The following is an 18852-nucleotide window of genomic DNA, read 5'->3' as shown; positions in this document are numbered from 1 at the left end:
TTGCCTACAGTGACGTTCAAAAAACATTTTGTGCATAACGCTTACAGCCGATCTAACAAGTATGTCAAACAAATCGGCTTTAGTGCAAGCGCATCTACGAGCCTCAGCAGCACACAAAACAGCAATTCAGAGGTCACATTCCCTGTCACACAACCAGCAAGTCACAATTCGGGCAGACGCCACCTCAAAGCATTTAGAGAGATTACAGCAACGTGTAACGCCACGGTCTCCAAATACTAGAAATCTTCACTACTAGTTTGCCCAAAAACATTATCTGGAAAGGGTGAGGCAAAATGGTTCAGATGGCTCTGAGCACTATGCGACTTAACTTCTTAGGTCATCAGTCCCCTAGAACTTCGAACTACTTAAACCTAACTAACCTAAGGACATCACACACACCCATGCCCGAAGCAGGATTCAAACCTGCGACCGTAGCGGCCACGCGGTTCCAGACTGCAGCGCCGAGAACCGCTCGGCCATCCCGGCCGGCATGAAGTGTTCCTTTGGACATGTATGAATGACCAAAGGAACACCACTGCGGCGACTACAGCCATTATGAAATGTATTCGCAGAATCTAATATGGACTGCTATCAGATGTATAATGGAATGACGTCAACGAAAATTTGTGATGGACCGGAACTCGAGCCGGCCTTAATGGCCGAGCGGTTCTGGACGCTACAGTCTGGAACCGCGCGACCACTACGATCGCAGGTTCGAATCCTGCCTCGGGCATGGATGTGTGTGATGTATTTAGGTTAGTTTGGTTTAAGTAGTTCTAAATTCTAGGGGACTGATGACCACAGATGTTAAGTCCCATAGTGCTCAGAGCCATTTGAACCAAACTTCCATATGACGTCAATTCATTATCTATAATCTGTACTCGTACATCCATTCCGTATATTCTCGCACTGGGGAAACATTTTTACTTCAAATTCGCCTGCCCGGTGTCGGCGGATAGATACAATATTGCAGTGCCTGTGTTATTCGGGTGCTCGCGAGAAACCCGGGTTCGAGTCCCGGTCCGGCATGGATGTGTCGTCCAGACGCTCTTCGTGAGAATGTGACAGTGAGCTTGAGCTCCATCAAGAGTAGCCACACTACCCTCGCACCATAAAGGGCACGTCTTCCAACAGGACAGATAGGGCCTCCTGCCAAGAAGTACAGAAATGCCTCGCTTTTGAGGCGTTGTGGGAGGTTGACAAGTCTCTCGAGGCGGTCGCTAGTAATCCCCGCACACACTTTGAGGCTGAACCAATGTTGATGGCGCGTCGCCAACATACCACGGGAATTCTCCACAGCCCATAGGTGAGTGTATTACAATGACTTGAAAATGGGTCTCGGTCCAAAACTAGTCATCGAGAGAATAAAAAAAGGAAAATTAGCAACTTTTGACTGGTTTCTCGTTGTACTGAATGTACTGGAAGTCGATAAAACCGTCTCTCATAAAAGTTCCCTCATCTGTGGATAGGACGGATGACAGAATTTCCAGCACCGTGGAAGCTTGTGCGACGTTCCGCGGAGGTATGTCCGTAGGTAATATCATCACTAATAAGACTAGCACGCTTTGTACGTGATGCGGATGGAGACAGTAGGTTTGGCGAATAATTCACAAGGTCATTTGGCTTATCCTACGATGCGGGCCACTTTCATGGTGCTGGCATGGCTGTCATATTCTACAGTGCTCTACACTTGTTACTCCAAGACCTGTGTACGCAACCGTTGCACCTGCCTTTTAAGGTTACCCATTCCCATGAACGAGCCGGACTCTCACAAACGATGAAACACTGATGCAAACGGTTTATCGTGCGATTGTTGTCAGCGGGAGTATTGTTCCCGCCACAGTCGGACTCCTACTTGCCCATTGTCATTTGCCTGTTCATATAAGCACTGATCAGCCAACACCATGACCATCTATCTAATAGCCGATATGTCCATCTTTGGTAGGGGTAACAGCGACGACGCGTAGTGACGTGGAAGCAGTGACGCCTTGATGAGTCGCTGGCACACACAAGTCACCTGATTCCCATAAATTCCAGGGAGGGGGGCGATGAGCTCTGACGCCACATTCAGTCACACCCCAGACATCCCAAAAGTGTTCGATCAGTCTCGGATCTGACGAGTTTCGTGGGAGGTGGTGCTGGTGGGGGGGGGGTGGGGGGGGGGACAACAGAACAACGTGAACTCGCCACTGTGCTCCTCGAACCACTCCGTCACGGACATGGTCTTGTGTAATGGCGTATTATCTTGCTGAAAAATGGCACTTCCATCGGGAAACATGATCGTCATGAAGGGATGTACGTGGTCTGCAACCAGTGTACAGTACTCTTTGACTATCATGGTGCCTTGCGCAAACTCCACTGCACCCATGCATGACAACGTGTATGTTCCCCAGAATATGATGGAGCCGCTACCAGCTTATTTCTGTTCCGCAGTACAGGTATCAAAGAGCAGTTCCCCTGGAACACGACGGATTTGCACCATCCCATCGGCATGATGAAGAAGGTATCGGGATTTTTCAGATCAGCTTAGATAGTTCGTGCACCAGTGTTGATCATTGTGCTATGCTGGCACAGTAGCTCAACGTGTTCGGTCAGAGAGCTGCGTGGCTTCTGTGATAAAGAACTGATTGGAAGGATCAACAGAGGAGCTCTAACGGATGTCATATGACGTCCGCAGTGACCAAACACAACGACCAACAATGAAGAAAAAAAATAATAAAGAAAGTGCCAGCCGCAGCACCAATTTTAATTCATTTCGTCTGCTTCCATCATTACCGTAGATTATAAAAAGAGACTTAAATGTCTCAGGGAAACATTTAATTATAACATATAATTATAAGATCACCAATGGTATACGCCCGGGTTCCCGGGTTCGATTCCCGGCGCGGTCAGGGATTTTCTCTGCCTCGTGATGGCTGGGTGTTGTGTGATGTGCTTAGGTTAGTTAGGTTTAAGTAGTTCTAAGTTCTAGTGGACTGATGACCATCGATGTTAAGTCCCATAGTGCTCAGAGCCATTTGAACCACCAATGGTACAGGGGCGATCCATTAGTCCAATGCTGGGGTGCTAGCCAATATCGGAGAGCCCTGGCAGTAGTGACAATATATATGAAGGAAACATGAATTGAAGTTTGTTTTGGGGAGGGCAATGAGCTAAGATCGTTCGTGCACAAATGTTGACCATTGTGCTGTGGTAGTGCAATGGTCAGCATTTCCTTCTAACAAGCAAGAAGATCCGTGTTCAAGTCCCGACGCAGCGCAAATTTTAATTCAGTTCGTCTGTTTCGATTATTGATCATAGTAGTTCCTAGATAACATATGTAGTCGAACTTGAGCATAACGGTTATCTTAATTTTTCAGTGAACTTCTTCGTCGATGGTATGTTCATAGAAAAGAAACCATTTTGAGAGAATTGCTTCCTTGTGTAAAGATAAAATGGCTGCAATAGAGCCGTAATATCGGGTGGTTATAACTGAAGTCCAGCTACTCAAGAAGGTCCACTGCGAACTGTAATTATCGCATGGCAGCAAAACTTCGTAGATAAGTTGTTGCGTTAATGCGGAACCGATTTAGGCTGAAAAAAAAAGCTGTTAAAATTTCGGCTACCAGGTGCAAATCTGGTGCATTTGATCACACCATCTTACGAATGCTACATCTCATCGACGTTTTCGGTGCTCATATAGAATAAATTGTTTGTTGATTTTATTAATAAATTCAACTTTATACATTTTCTGATCTTTTCTGCACAGGTCCCGTTCGTAATCCGTTACGTATTGGAACATTTCTGTACATCTTTCTCGCATACACAACACCAGATTTACACCTGTGGGCAAAATCGGAACAATTTTTTCCACTGTAAATCGACTCCGCATTAACGCACTAGAATAACAATAACCACGTTTGTTTGTCACACTACATTTACAGCCCACAATTGACCGATGTGAGTAGCCGCACTTCAGTTTTAACCATCCAGTACATCTGGGAAGATATACAATAAATTGTTGTTCAGTCCAGAAATAGTGTTCAAGATATTAAATCTAACAATAAAAGCAAACATCCAGTGAACGAAGCCTTGCAACGCGTTCAGGTGACGCCTACACGATTATTTGCGGGGAAGGTCAAAGACCCACAGCCGTTAATGCCCTTGACCCATCCACAGAGTGGGGCGTTGTACTTGATTCTGTTACCAGGCCATCCAGGAGACAGTGGAGTACTCACCAGATGAATGTGATGATGAATAACATTACAGATTCCGAAGTAGATTTGATTTGAGTTTAATAAGTCATTTAGACTTTTTCCTATTATTTCCATGATATACGACCTCGGCGCACTACATTATTTTCCACAGTTAAGGCCATAGACTAGTGTTGCTTAGTTTAAAAAAAAGAAATGTGGTTGCAACACACCTTTCATATACTTTACAGTAGAGGGAAAAACTACGTTAAGCTCTGCCTCGTACAGTGTTAAGGAATATGTTAATTTTTTTTGCAAAGTCTCGTCGCCAGTTTTGTAAACGCCTCGTTACTCTCGCTCTGAAGGCTGCGTTGTTGCCACTTTTGCTGCGGTAGGCCGAGTATGTGAGTTGCTGCAGGCTTCTGGTGCAGTACACCGCTAAGACAATTTCTCCCTGCCACTATTACACAGCTATACCCCAGGGTCAGGAAACAGGATAGCCGAACGAAGGTTCTACAACACTCCAAGAAACTGGTGAGTTTAATACGTTTACTTATCTCTGTGACTAGTTGAATACTAAAGTCTGCAACACTGCTTGTCTTACATCACAGAAAACGCCATAAGTGGCAAAATGCAAATAACTGTAGGTAAACTCCACAGTACATAGCAAATACAACTTACAACAACTGTCTGTTCACTTCTAAGAGACCACTAAACTACGTTCCCTCTCTGAGTCAGCCCTGGACGATGATCTATAAGCTAGTGGGCGAGGGCGGCTCTTCTGTCTTCCGAATAGGTTTCTGTCCAATGTCGTCCGGTCATTGGTGAATGTTCTCGGCCGGCAGTTGGCCGAGGCGAAGTCAGACATCCTCAGCGCCGCCCGTGGCAGTGTTGGAACTCCCGCAAGTGGCGAGTCTGTATGGCACTCCCACCAGCTCGCATCTTTGCACCTGTGGTGCTTTTGCCCTGGCTGTGTCTTGTCCGTACGACACAGCAGTTTTCAAATTCACAAGTGTCAGTTTTATTATTTTTATATAAGGTTTCCGTTTGAGGGTGTTGCTGAAACGTATATGGGACGTAGCGCGGCCCCAGTGTGGGTACGTTAGTAACTACTTCTAGGCACGGGGTTAGTGTGGCATTCGTGTCTTTCCGACTTCCGTGCAGTAAAAGCGTAAAAGAGAACTGTGGTGACGTTATTACCAAATGTGTCCAAATACCACCAGTCCACTGTTATCCTTATCTTGGCCTTGAAGGACTAACATCGACAGATATCCATCAAAGAGTTATGAATGTGTATAAGGCAGCATGACTCTTGAAAACCACCGTTGTGCAATGCTGCACCAAGTTCCATGCTCTTCATAGTAACGTTCGTCCCGGTATTACAAATGTCGTAACGTCGAAGTTACGCCAACTCAAGTTGGAGACACTCGAAAACATTCCAGTCCTGATATAACATCCACGATATATATATATATATATATATATATATATATATATATATATATATATATATATGTTCTTATTACGAGTGGAATATGAACGTGTGGAAAAATTACGTAACTCAATAATATTCATTCAATTATGTAATTATTTCTTAAAAAGATGATAATTATGTAAAACACAGACAATATTTTTCTCACATTCTTTGTTAATCTATGTCATTCTTTTCTTTTGTTTTGTACCCTTTTGTCGTCTTATTCTGATGTACGTCGCCGACGCAAGACGCGAATCGATTAGAGGTCTGTTGAATGAAAAACATTTAACGTAAAATTATTGTACTTTTATGTTCACTTGCTGGTAAAAAACAAATAGAGCCAAATGCGTAAAAACTATTTATGATTAATTACTGAAAAATCACTTCCACTTTTAATTATAATTTTGTATTAATTGTTTTATCATAGCTGCAAGAAGCGTAGCCATTGTTAGTTGCGATTATATAGCAACTTCGTCTGTACTTCTAGTTGAAAATAGCATGGGTTTGTGTTAAACTAATTTGCAAAACAATTTAATAATTTTTTTATTGGTGGCATTAATTTAAATGATTAATTATTTATTGAGCAAAGGAAAATCTTAATTAAAAAAGAAATCCTCTATCTTTTGTTGGCCGCCATCTTAACTTTTATCACAGCGGCAAATTTAAATTACTTGAAACTGCAAACAATATTCCGATGTGTAAGAAGTATGTGTGCACCGGCGGTACTGAACTCTATTTATAAAAGAAAAAATTAATCGAATCTGGCTGCATTTTCTAAGAACAATGCTGATGGTATTTACTGTTGAGCAAGATTTCATTGCTGATGTATGAGGCCAAAATTAAACTACGCACGAATCACGGAGAAAAATATTTTGGTAGCATACGTCAGTGTTGTGAGCGGGTGGTATTCTGCGGTTCCTTTTCATGATCAATTTGCTAAGAATAATTAAAGCCATCGAAGACAAAAAGTACAAAAGCTCTGATATACGATCTGCAATTTTAGTGATACGAACACAACTTACAGTCAACATTATTACACTACGTTAGGTGGAATTCTTGTGTAATTAGAACAAAATAATCATCCGAGAGAAGTTGTAGTATGAATAATGCATTACACACGTGTTTAATATTGTCAGTAACATTTACAAAAAACAGAGTGAATTCAAACCACAGAATACCATAGAGTGTCATATCATCCATATTCATTGCATTTGTCCATGTTGATTACACACAAAAACCGCCACACCGATCTCACCCTACGCTATTACTACGCCTACGGTTCCTTAAAAAAGTCCTCGAATGGTCGATGATTCCCGTCGGACGAGGATGTCCAATTGTCAGTTACCGTCTTCTTCAAGGAGCAGGACACGGTGTTTTATCAAATTGGTATCTTCAACCTAGTGGGATGATTGTTTCAGTAGTCAAGGTGGTTTTGCCTGATTGACATACCGATTCTGGACTGTACGGTCTTCGAACTATAAGGTTTTGTTCTCCCCTTGTAGATTATTTTGATGAAATGCCCCTATGCGTTATTCACAAATGTTAATTTGTATCACAACGTAAGAAGTATATCTGCATTCAGCAACATATTATATAAGGTAGACTGCCTCACCGAACAGTCATAGTCTAACGTACAATATTCGGTGTATAGAGACTTAAAGTGTTGAATGTTTTCTTTTTTATCTCGTAATTATATTCATGTAATTCTTAGAGAAATGTTGCTCTTCATTTGTTGAGTTTATCTGACTGATTGCGATGATGGCTGTGACTGATCCTCGCTAAGACGTGTACATTTTAAAATATAAAAATATAACTAGCGATGAAGAAGGGTAACTAAATTGACTACCCTCATATACACTCCTGGAAATGGAAAAAAGAACACATTGACACCGGTGTTTCAGACCCACCATACTTGCTCCGGACATTGCGAGAGGGCTGTACAAGCAATGATCACACGCACGGCACAGCGGACACACCAGGAACCGCGGTGTTGGCCGTCGAATGGCGCTAGCTGCGCAGCATTTGTGCACCGCCGCCGTCAGTGTCAGCCACTTTGCCGTGGCATACGGAGCTCCATCGCAGTCTTTAACACTGGTAGCATGCCACGACAGCGTGGACGTGAACCGTATGTGCAGTTGACGGACTTTGAGCGAGGGCGTATAGTGGGCATGCGGGAGGCCAGGTGGACGTACCGCCGAATTGCTCAACACGTGGGGCGTGAGGTCTCCACAGTACATCGATGTAGTCGCCAGTGGTCGGCGGAAGGTGCACGTGCCCGTCGACCTGGGACCGGACCGCAGCGACGCACGGATGCTCGCCAAGACCGTAGGATCCTACGCAGTGCCGTAGGGGACCGCACCGCCACTTCCCAGCAAATTAGGGACACTGTTGCTCCTGGGGTATCGGCGAGGACCATTCGCAACCGTCTCCATGAAGCTGGGCTACGGTCCCGCGCACCGTTAGGCCGTCTTCCGCTCACGCCCCAACATCGTGCAGCCCGCCTCCAGTGGTGTCGCGACAGGCGTGAATGGAGGGACGAATGGAGACGTGTCGTCTTCAGCGATGGGAGTCGCTTCTGCCTTGGTGCCAATGATAGCCGTATGCGTGTTTGGCGCCGTGCAGGTGAGCGCCACAATCAGGACTGCATACGACCGAGGCACACAGGGCCAACACCCGGCATCATGGTGTGGGGAGCGATCTCCTACACTGGCCGTACACCACTGGTGATCGTCGAGGGGACACTGGATAGTGCACCGTACATCCAAACCGTCATCGAACCCATCGTTCTACCATTCCTAGACCGGCAAGGGAACTTGCTGTTCCAACAGGACAATGCACGTCCGCATGTATCCCGTGCCACCCAACGCGCTCTAGAAGGTGTAAGTCAACTACCCTGGCCAGCAAGATCTCCGGATCTGTCCCCCATAGAGCATGTTTGGGACTGGATGAAGCGTCGTCTCACGCGGTCTGCACGTCCAGCACGAACGCTGGTCCAACTGAGGCGCCAGGTGGAAATGGCATGGCAAGCCGTTCCACAGGACTACATCCAGCATCTCTACGATCGTCTCCATGGGAGAATAGCAGCCTGCATTGCTGCGAAAGGTGGATATACACTGTACTAGTTCCGACATTGTGCATGCTCTGTTGCCTGTGTCTATGTGCCTGTGGTTCTGTCAGTGTGATCGTGTGATGTATCTGACCCCAGGAATGTGTCAATAAAGTTTCCCCTTCCTGGGACAATGAATTCACGGTGTTCTTATTTCAGTTTCCAGGAGTGTATTAATAGTCGTAGAGGAACCCATGAAAATAGCGCCCTGATTTTAGTAGTATCTCCGCTGCCTTGTGCTGTTTCAGCATCGTTTATAGAGCGCTTGATCTATCAAGTATGTCAACAGAACTACCAATACCCATCTATGTCTAATATATTATCAGTTTCCTTGTCACATCAAATAACAGTAGAGCCGCAAGCTATTGTCAACCGTTGGGATCATCTCCGACGCAAGTAACTGTCGTGGCTGCTGCTATGGTGGCAGCTATGGTAGCATGAAACACCAACATCAAACGTCGATAAATCACAAACCACCTAACGGCTATAAAAGGACATCACAGCAACAGCTGCGACAGAGTTTCTCCAGAGGAAGTCATTGGTGGTGATCAGTGACCACCTAAGATTTTACTCACACTGATACGGCGAGAAGAGCGAGAATGTTTTATAGAAGAGAGTCATCACAAGAAACTTTGTACTCAGTTTCAATCCACTTACTGAAATAGGATACAGAGAAAGTCACCTACCACTAATGTAACATTGAAGAGTATCGATATTCTTTTCGACAGTGCACTGTCGCTAGAATGGGCCTTTAACCACTTGGGCAGTAATTAATAAGCATCCATATTACCCCTCATTTTTCTCATGTATGTCGTTCATCGGGGCAACTGCTTTACCGCAGTGGATACACCAGTTCCCGTCAGATCACAGAAGTTATGCGCTGTTGGGCGTGGCTGGCACTTGGATGGGTGACCATTTGGGCCACCATGCGCTGTTGCCGTTTTTCTGGGTGCACTCAGCCTCATGATGCCAACTGAGGAGCTACTCGACCAAACAGTCGCACCTCTGGTCAAAGGAAACCATCATAACGACCGGGAGAGCGGTGTACTGGCCACACGCCTTTCCTATCCGCATCCTCACCTGAGGATGACAAGGCGGTCGAATGGTCCCGATTGGGCACTTGTGGCCTTGAAAAGACGGAGTGGTAAATAAAAGACGTCGTTCATCGCTGGGCTACATATAACACAATATACTCACAGTTAATAGGTATTCACAGTGGCATTTTTCGATAGTGTGTGATATGGTAAGAAGCGGGCTGCTCTGAATATCAGAGTAGCTGTAACACACGATCTGCGTTTGTGCAGGTACACACGCGGCTGCCCTGCTGGGGACTTCCCCGCCGTGCGCTGTGTCGGTTGGCGACACTGTGGTTTAAAGCTGCGACGCAGTACGTCACGGGCGGCTGCGTCTGCGGCAGACACGTCGGAAATAACGCGCCCTGCGGCGCGCCAGCCACGGCAGCCAACCCACCCAGGCCAGCCAACCAACGGCGGCTGAAGGCACTGGCAACGCGCGCGCCTGGCCGCGACGGCGCGAGACTTACGGCTGCCGCTAGAGGCAGTAAAGGACACCGCCGACTGGCGTCGTCTTTCAGCTACAGCGGCGCTGCCCTTAGTGTGCACTAAAACGCTCGTATGGAGGCCGTCGCAGCTCGCTCCGCAGCTAATCAGTAGACATTTATAAAGGTTGGACGAAGGCCCCCAGGATCGTAATCATCAGTCATCTAGGTTATCTCCATATGACCGTAGCATCTTCCTTCTGTTCGTAACCAGTACACATAAATTCGTAATGAACATCGCGATCACAACGGCTACAGCTATTTAATGCACATATCGATAAGAATTACAGAGAACGTAAGAGAATTAATGGTATACGTCTGGGTGTCCAGCCTTGATGTTGTTAGGATTTTATGTACAATATTTGGATTACCGACACAGCCATCTTCTTCAGGTGATGCGTGGTTTGTTGTTACGCATATTTGCTGGCTGAACTCCAACCCGACTAAAGAAGAAGGATGGGTCGACTGTCGATATATGTCCATAAAATGGAAACAACTCAGCGGGACATCCAGAAGCAAACCTATCACGCAGAGAAGATCTGAGAGATCGAAATGTAAAAAATGTTCAGTATTGTTACACGAGTGTTCTTTATGACCATACTTAGTCACACGGACAACATCTATGTGATAATCTATTTTACGCCATACCTTCAGAAGCATATGTGGAGTCACCAAAGCGTATGCAGTGTAAATGTGATTAAGGAGGAATAAAGGTAAGGTTTTTCGCACAATCACATAACAGGAAATCCATGGCTGTCATGTCTCTAGATGTAGGTCTCAAAAATCAGAACACAGCACAGCCATGGTCAGAACGACCCATCCAATGCTGATTTAGAAAAGTGAGAACTTCCAAATCCGAAAATAGTCGTGTGCTTGACTGTATCGCAGACGACTGCTCTTCCTAACTATGTTAAAATCCTATGATTGTTAAAGTCTAACAGGCAGAATGATTTCTCTATGGGATATCTCATTTTCATTTATGGCAAGGAACATTTCATTTGTGTATCAACCGCTTATACGTCGACTTCCGATTCACTGCCCCTGCGCAACCACCGAAATTTTTATCTTTGTATTATATTCTCTGTAATTTTTATCGATGTAACGCTAACCATTACATAGGTGTTTGTATTCGCTATATTCATTTTTAAATATCCTGTGTAGCTTACAACGCTAGCCAGACAACTATGTGGCTTAATGCAAGCAGAACCAATGTCAAAAAGCCTCCGTCAGATTCTGATAACGGCCATGTTGAGCTATATAAGTTTCAGGAAATAGAACTATAACTAGTGATGAAGGTGGACAGTTATATTGATTGGAGATAAAGGCTGCAGACTTGTACAACGATTATATGTCATTTGTAGACACGAGGATAGCACTCAACGTCCATTTTATTACTAATCTTTTCTCAAAGACATAGCGGCAATGCAGGTTCACTTTATTTCCTTGGAAACCAACATAAAAAGCAGATGAATCTTCAGCTACAAGTCATTTACCGAAAGATAAAATTTTGAAGCTCCCTCATTGTAAGCCTATTTCAAACAATAAAAAACCAATCACTGCAAAATTTCCGCGTAAATAAACAACTACCAAATGCCTTGAAATTGAAAACTAGTATACAGTCCGACTGATTCTGTGGTACTGTCTCCCTCAGCTCTTCAGTTTATTTTTTACTGTGAAAGGAATGATGCGCACTGGCTATAAAATACTTTTAATCGAAGTCACGACGGTTTCGCGTCAACTGAAGACACAAGCGCAGGGTATCTCTACAAAAATTAATAAAGAAAAAAATTTCACAGCTAATTCATAACAATAGTCTGAAGCATAAAGGAATAGTAAAAAAATAATATTACACAGCAATACTTGAAGATTACTCGAAGAGATTCTTTTCAACAACTCGTAGCAGAAACGTAACTGCCTTAGGGCCACTCCCAATCACCCACCTGAAGTTGCAAACATTGAGGGCACGTTTTCATCATGAGGTAACATTCGTAAAAGTTTTACAAAATTTCCTGAGAAACGTGAAAAAGTTAAGACATTTTTCTGTTAATGATACACACAACTACCATAAGGGAAACACATTTAAATTTTCAAATCTATCGAATAAAAAGTGTTAGGAGTGAATAGATACCGAGAATTACTTATAACTGTGAAAGAACCTGGTAATAGTTCCATATCTTTTATGCTTTCCAGCAATTATGTGTAAAATAAAATCTTGTTCGGTTTTTCCTTTCATGAAAATGTTAAAGTAATCTCGCCGAGTTTGGTATCTCTATGCATCTTTCTGCACACAACAGCTATGTAAGAAATTTTTTCAGTTCCCTTTTGTAACCTAGATTAACCTTCCGTGTGATAGGGTCTTTGATGAAGAAATTGGTGCTGAAAGAAAGCCCCTCAAGGAATTTTTGCGTAATAAGAGTCAAAAAGGATGAGAATCGATGTTGTTGAAAGACGAAATATTACTTTGACGCACATTGTATCTCTTCTGTTAATCTCCATTTTTCCCCACTTTTCTTCTTCATCAAAGCGGGATAGTCTCATGCTAGTCTCAGGTATTTCTCGTTTAGTCAAGTCAAAGAGGCGAAATACTGAGGCGAAAAGTCGAGGGAGACTGATAGGCCCAGTAAATTGGGTATAAAAATTTCATATGGGATATGTACGTACATTAGTATTTATAATATTTTACAGAATAGTTATTTGTACGTTTATATAGACGTATTAATAAAAAAATATCTTATTTACAACTAGAGTGTACATGAATAGTAGAGTTTCACACACATGCTGCCTAGGACGCAAATGGAACGAAGTAAGTAGGCTAAGGTAGATATCGATGGGCTGCCTCCATCGATGGGCCAGCTCCATTTCTCTGTGGATACTGACAATTGCCGCATTGTAGCTGTCATTAAGCGTATGCCGTTTTGCCAAAGATCCACCTTCCTGCAGGTGAATTATTTTGAAAAGACACAAAGCAACGGTGAAAGAGGGTAAGTTTTTCACTATGTTCTTCTAATTGACTAGTATTAATGATCGAAACGTCGGGGTAATATAGTAATACTGATTAAATTACCGCAGCCATCATTAGAAAATATGAGCAGTTCCCACCATTTTGTCATATTCGAAGTATAAAGTTAAGTGCTGTGGACAGATGGCAGGCGTTTTTAATTCTTGCAATGCAAATTGTATTGAATGAGCCATCTCGAATTATTCTAATCTTACGCTAAAGTAGGGTGCTATGAACAAAATTAGGTTTTTTGTTTTATGTTTTCCATTAGATAGTAAGTGTTTTGATAATTAGTCAAATGTGGCTTTTTCCCTTCTTATCAAGGCGATATTTCTACCTTTAGACTCCTTGATTTCGAATACACTTCATTAGGTTTCTGATGCCAACAAAAATTTCCTAAAAGTAAAAAAGAAATATATGTATTAACACTTATTTAGAAGATCGTAGTATTTAAAAGCTTTACGTTATAGCTCGTTCACGAAAACTGACTGACCTGGTGAAGGACACTATTCCCCTTGATTAAGCTCATGAGACATGCTTTTATTGATCCTATATTTCATTAACAGTGAATATTTATGACATCTGTGTCTACTATAGTGCAATGCGGAAGATCATAAATAACGCTTAAAACAAAACATTTATTACAATATCCGACGATTTTATTACGCATTTTCTTTGAGTCTCCCAACGATATTAACCTTCACCTGCACGCAGCACAGAGAGATAATCGTGCGTTTTACTCCTCTACTCTGCTGCCAGAAGAAATGTTTTTGAACTCATTGCATTGAGGCTTTCTTCGATTATTTTTGTTGTGTTTCACTATTGCCAAAAAATATTTTTTTTTAAAAGAACGTTAATATTTTTATCATGTTACATTTATATATAAAAATTGTCATTACGTTAAATATTTGGAACACGGCTGTACTTCAGCAGCAGTTACAGAATACCAGATGAATAAAACAGCCAATCAGTTGCAATATATACTGGTTTTTAATCAGCCTTAACCATGATTTCAACGGATTTAAACCCGTCCTCTTCAGAAGGACAAGAAACCTGCATGCAGTGCGACAACATAAATTACAAACAAATTACCCGTCATACAGGAACTACTACCTACAACAAGTGTAGCCATCTCACAAACAAAGTGGTATTATACCAACATACGGAAAATAGTAGTTTCAACACGGTGTATTGCAGAAAAAAAAACTGTAGTTCATGAGCTTTCGGTTGCGTCGAAGCAGCGTGGATAGTATTGACTGAATACGTTTGCTTACCGAAGATTTTGAAACTGAAATTTCGGCAGAAGTTGTTAAATTAAAAAAGTTTCTTACCGTTTCTCATTTTCAAGTTTTTTCGTAATGCATATTTTCTCACGAAAGTTGTTAAATCCATTGAACAGTATCGCCAACTCTTCATCATTACCGTCCTAAGTAATGATAATAAACGAATATCTCGAATTTTTTGACGTGGTTCCGTATTGGAATTCACGAATGTTCTTTCAAGTTCGTTGATGAAAACATCAACCAAAACACCAGCAAATAGACTTCCTCCTCAGTTGGCTTGTAACTCTTAACATAATCTGTCATTTTAATTATTTGATTTTACTCTTGTGACAAGCTCTTGATTTTAGAGGCCTCATCTTTCAGAAGTAGGTGTATAGATCGTTGCCAAGGTCGCTTTACTAACTGAATGTTTGTTAATATGAAAGACTTCACCAGTCTTTGTCAGTCCCTCGAACTCCCAGAGACGTTATTTTGACCCCACCATTTAAAAAAAAGTTTTCTTAACTATTATTTCGAAATTTTAAGCATTTATTTCGTTTTAATGTTTACAAGATATATAACCATTTCAGGTACAGAGTTGTGAATAAAAAGAACAGACACAAATTCTTCTATTTGTTGACATATAAACAAATTTCACTGAACCCGGTAACACCCAAACATGTAAGCTAGTGACAGGCTTTTCTTTGTTCTAAATTCATAAAAAACTGAACATTTCATGTAAACAGAAATTCCAGCTACTTCATTGTTTTACCGAAGTGACATGTGCACAGACACTGCCCGCCGCCCCCTGTCCTTTGGACCACACAGGAGGCTACCGGCAGCCCTACGAAGTGATGTGGCTGTGAGCTGTCAAACCACACACAGGTGTCCTCAATCCTGAGGCGGCGACATCCCTTTCATACTTGGTACCTGACAAATTCCTCTCGAAATACGTGTTCACCTAGCCACCACTGCTGACGGAACCGGATAGCAGCGAAGACCTATTTGCTGAGTGCAGTTGCTCCAGGGATGCACACATCTCCACGCTGCAGCGAGCTGCCGCTTGATGCAAGCCAGCATGACCCATCACTCACACGCTGCTGCAAGTGAAATTTGGGTCTACTTCAGATATACAGTCAGTGTTATACTGATGCCACAGAACTCCAAGGCCCACTCACACTGGTCTCATATGTGAGACGCCTCTGGGCAGCACATGTGTTTACCATTGAGGACAAAGTGGCACAGCGTGCATTGTTCCTAGCTGGACATGCAAGCTGCATCTAACCATGCTTAACTGTCCAGCGTGACTGGTACAATGCAGCGAAGTGCAAGTACGTAGCTACAAACCATCGGAAGCGCATCTAAAATGGTTCTCAAGTCACATGACTATGTAAAACCAGAACCAATTAGACCTCTAGGAAATTCTATGGTGTCCCAGAAATAGCTAACACTCGCTTTCGTGGTGTCTCAGCTTGTATGAACGGAAATTCTTGAAGAAACAGAACCTGACTACGAAAATAGCGCAGAATAATATCAAATGCAGTCTTCCTCGCGGTCCTAACATGTTTACACCATCCATCACATGTTATCCTTCCTGATTTCCATACACACAAACGTTCCCTCCTCTATGTAGAGACTCCTATATCCCAGCACAAAAGAATGTCTTGTGAATGAATTGAGCATTATGATTGGCTCTTATCGAATTTACCCTCTGAATTACAGATGCGAACAGTGTGGAAGCATTATCTACCTTTTCTTTCTTACTTTCAGCGGGAAAAAACTATTTAACACAGATAGGCACATTTCATCGACGATTAAACCCTGCACAGTGCTCTTACATATCGTCAAATACAGAAAGACTCTTACTCAATTACACTGCTCTCCCACTGAGGACAGGAGCTTAAATATTAGAGTGTGAAACTGAACTCCAAATCAGCAATATACCACCACGTAGCTTGTTGATGTAGTAAACATACAAAATCGTCCCTTTTACATCAGTTGTACATATACTACGAAGACAGACAGCACTGTACATATTCCTCCCAGCACTAGAAATCCCCCTGCGAGGTCGGCGGTGATCCACCCACGCTGGGTGACCAGAGCGCCCTCAGTGGATCGAAGTCATTCTCAGAACTGTTGTACAAATTCAGGCTTGTTCCCCTTATCACAAATGCGTTACTGTTTCCGGTGTGAACCAGCTTGCTTCCTTGCTTTTTTCTACATGCATCTGTAGAATCTGGTATTAGAAGAACACACGTATTTCAGCATAGTTTGCACACAGCAGTAGCCTACAGATCACTCGCACAACATAATTCCCAAGATATAGAGTGGAAATTATTTCTCTACAAGCCCGAAACTCTAGTTTCCTTGTGTTATAGCTGTCTTTTATTTAAAATAATCCACTGGGTGTCTGATGTTATGGTAGCCGAAGTAACAAAAAGATTTCCACCATGCGACTTCTAGTTTACTGCGAGAGGCTAAGGATCAGAACGACCTAATGTCAGTTTAGAACCTGACACAGGCCTCGAAATCGTGGCAGAAAAACGAAATGTTTGGCAGTGTACAAACGCATGTTAGAAAAAAGTCCTTCAAACAACTAAACATGACCACAGGGAGTGTCTCTTACGACTTACAGTATAGTCTGTGTGAGACGGTCGTCATCCTACAGTATGGGTGATGAAACCCCACACTGCCCTCTGCAATGGATCAAAAGCTGTATATTTAATAGGATCGTCCCGCATTGGCAGCAGCAGCCATTTGACAGGTAAATTCGATGGCCGACGGGGTGTGCCGTTAGTAATGCTATTCTGGGAAGCATCGCAACAACTCTCTCTCTGTGCTGGATCCACATCACAGTTATGCATCATCATGCATGCAACGACGCCTAATTTTCTATATTCGATGAAGTTAGTGGAGCTTTTGTAGTTCATAACTTTTCTGTGTTCAATGGTACAGAATAACGATGATAGCATGTTGGACTGATAGATGTGAATAGAAGCAGATCGGCTTCGGACTCTAGTATCTGTATCTAGTTTGGTGACATACCACATTCCGCCAAATGGTCAAAACACGGTCCTGTTGCACTAACTCAGGTTGTTCTGCTTCTACACGGATTGCAGAAGGTGGTGGATATGGCTTTCTCTGCCTTCTGATCAGTTCCAACTTAAATTGGAATGATCACATGCGCAAAACTGTAAAAATGGGAGCAGTTGCAAGATGTGTACAGGGTGACTACAACCATGTTGGAATTTTACTGTAGCAGCCAGGTTCGAGAAAGGTGGCTCGTTTCGAGACATGGGAGTAAGAGTCTTTCCATATTTGACTATATGTAGGTTCACTTTGCAGGGTTTAATTGTTGATACAATATGCCTATATGTGTTAAATAGCTTTTTCCCTCTGAAAATCTCATCTGCAGAAAGAAAGGAAAGGGAGATAGTCCCATCAGTAATTCGGAGGGTAAATTCGATAAGAGCCAATCATAATGTTCGATTCATTCACAAGACATTCTTTTGTCTTGGTATATAGGAGTCTTTATATAGAGGAGGGAACGTTTTTGTCTGTTGAAAGGAGGAAGGGTAACACGTGATGGATGGTGTACACACGTTAGGACCGCGAGGAAGACTGCAACCAATGTCTGCGCTATTTTCTCAAATTGGTTCTGTTAGGGCAAGAATTTCCGTGTATACAACCTGAGACATCAAGAAAGCGAGTGTTAACTATTTCTGGGACACTATACAATTTCCTAGAGGTCGACTCAGTTCTGACTTTACATAGCCATGTGACTTGAGAACCTCGTTTGATGCACTCCGGATGATTTCTAGCTATCCACATGCACTTTGCTGTGTTGCATCAGTCACACTGGGCAGCTAAGCACATGCTGCCTATAGGGATCTCAAGTATGAGACCAGTGTGAGCACACCATGGAGTTCTGTGACATCAGTATAACACTGACTGTATACCTGAAATAGACCCAACTTTCACATCCAGTGGCGTTTGAGCGAATGGTCGCACTTCCTTGTGTCCAGCAGCGGCTCACGGGTGAACACGTATTTTGAGAGGAATTTCTCAGGTACCAAGTATGAAAGGGATGTTGCTGCCTCATGCTTGGTGCACCTGTGCATGGTTTGACAGCTGACAGCCACGTCACTTCGCAGGGCTGCCGGTAGCCTCCTGTTCAGTCCAAAGGACAGGGGGTAATGGGCAGTGTCTACGTACGTTGTTGGCATGTCTGTTGCATTATTTTGTGAGCCAATCTGTAGGCTGTGCTAATCGTTATTTGGAC

The 18852-nt window shown here is 43.0% G+C and overlaps 1 pseudogene; it reads left to right on the top strand.

Moving 5' to 3' along the window:
• The first annotated feature begins 9574 nt into the window (after window positions 1–9574).
• Window positions 9575–9692, top strand: LOC124803653 (annotated as a pseudogene).
• The last annotated feature ends 9160 nt before the right edge of the window (window positions 9693–18852 follow it).

This window comes from Schistocerca piceifrons, chromosome 6, assembly GCF_021461385.2.
Source record: "Schistocerca piceifrons isolate TAMUIC-IGC-003096 chromosome 6, iqSchPice1.1, whole genome shotgun sequence".
In the NCBI taxonomy this organism is placed as follows: domain Eukaryota; kingdom Metazoa; phylum Arthropoda; class Insecta; order Orthoptera; family Acrididae; genus Schistocerca; species Schistocerca piceifrons.
The sequence above is the reverse complement of the archived record's forward strand: the minus strand, read 5'-3'. Positions and strand labels throughout refer to the sequence as shown.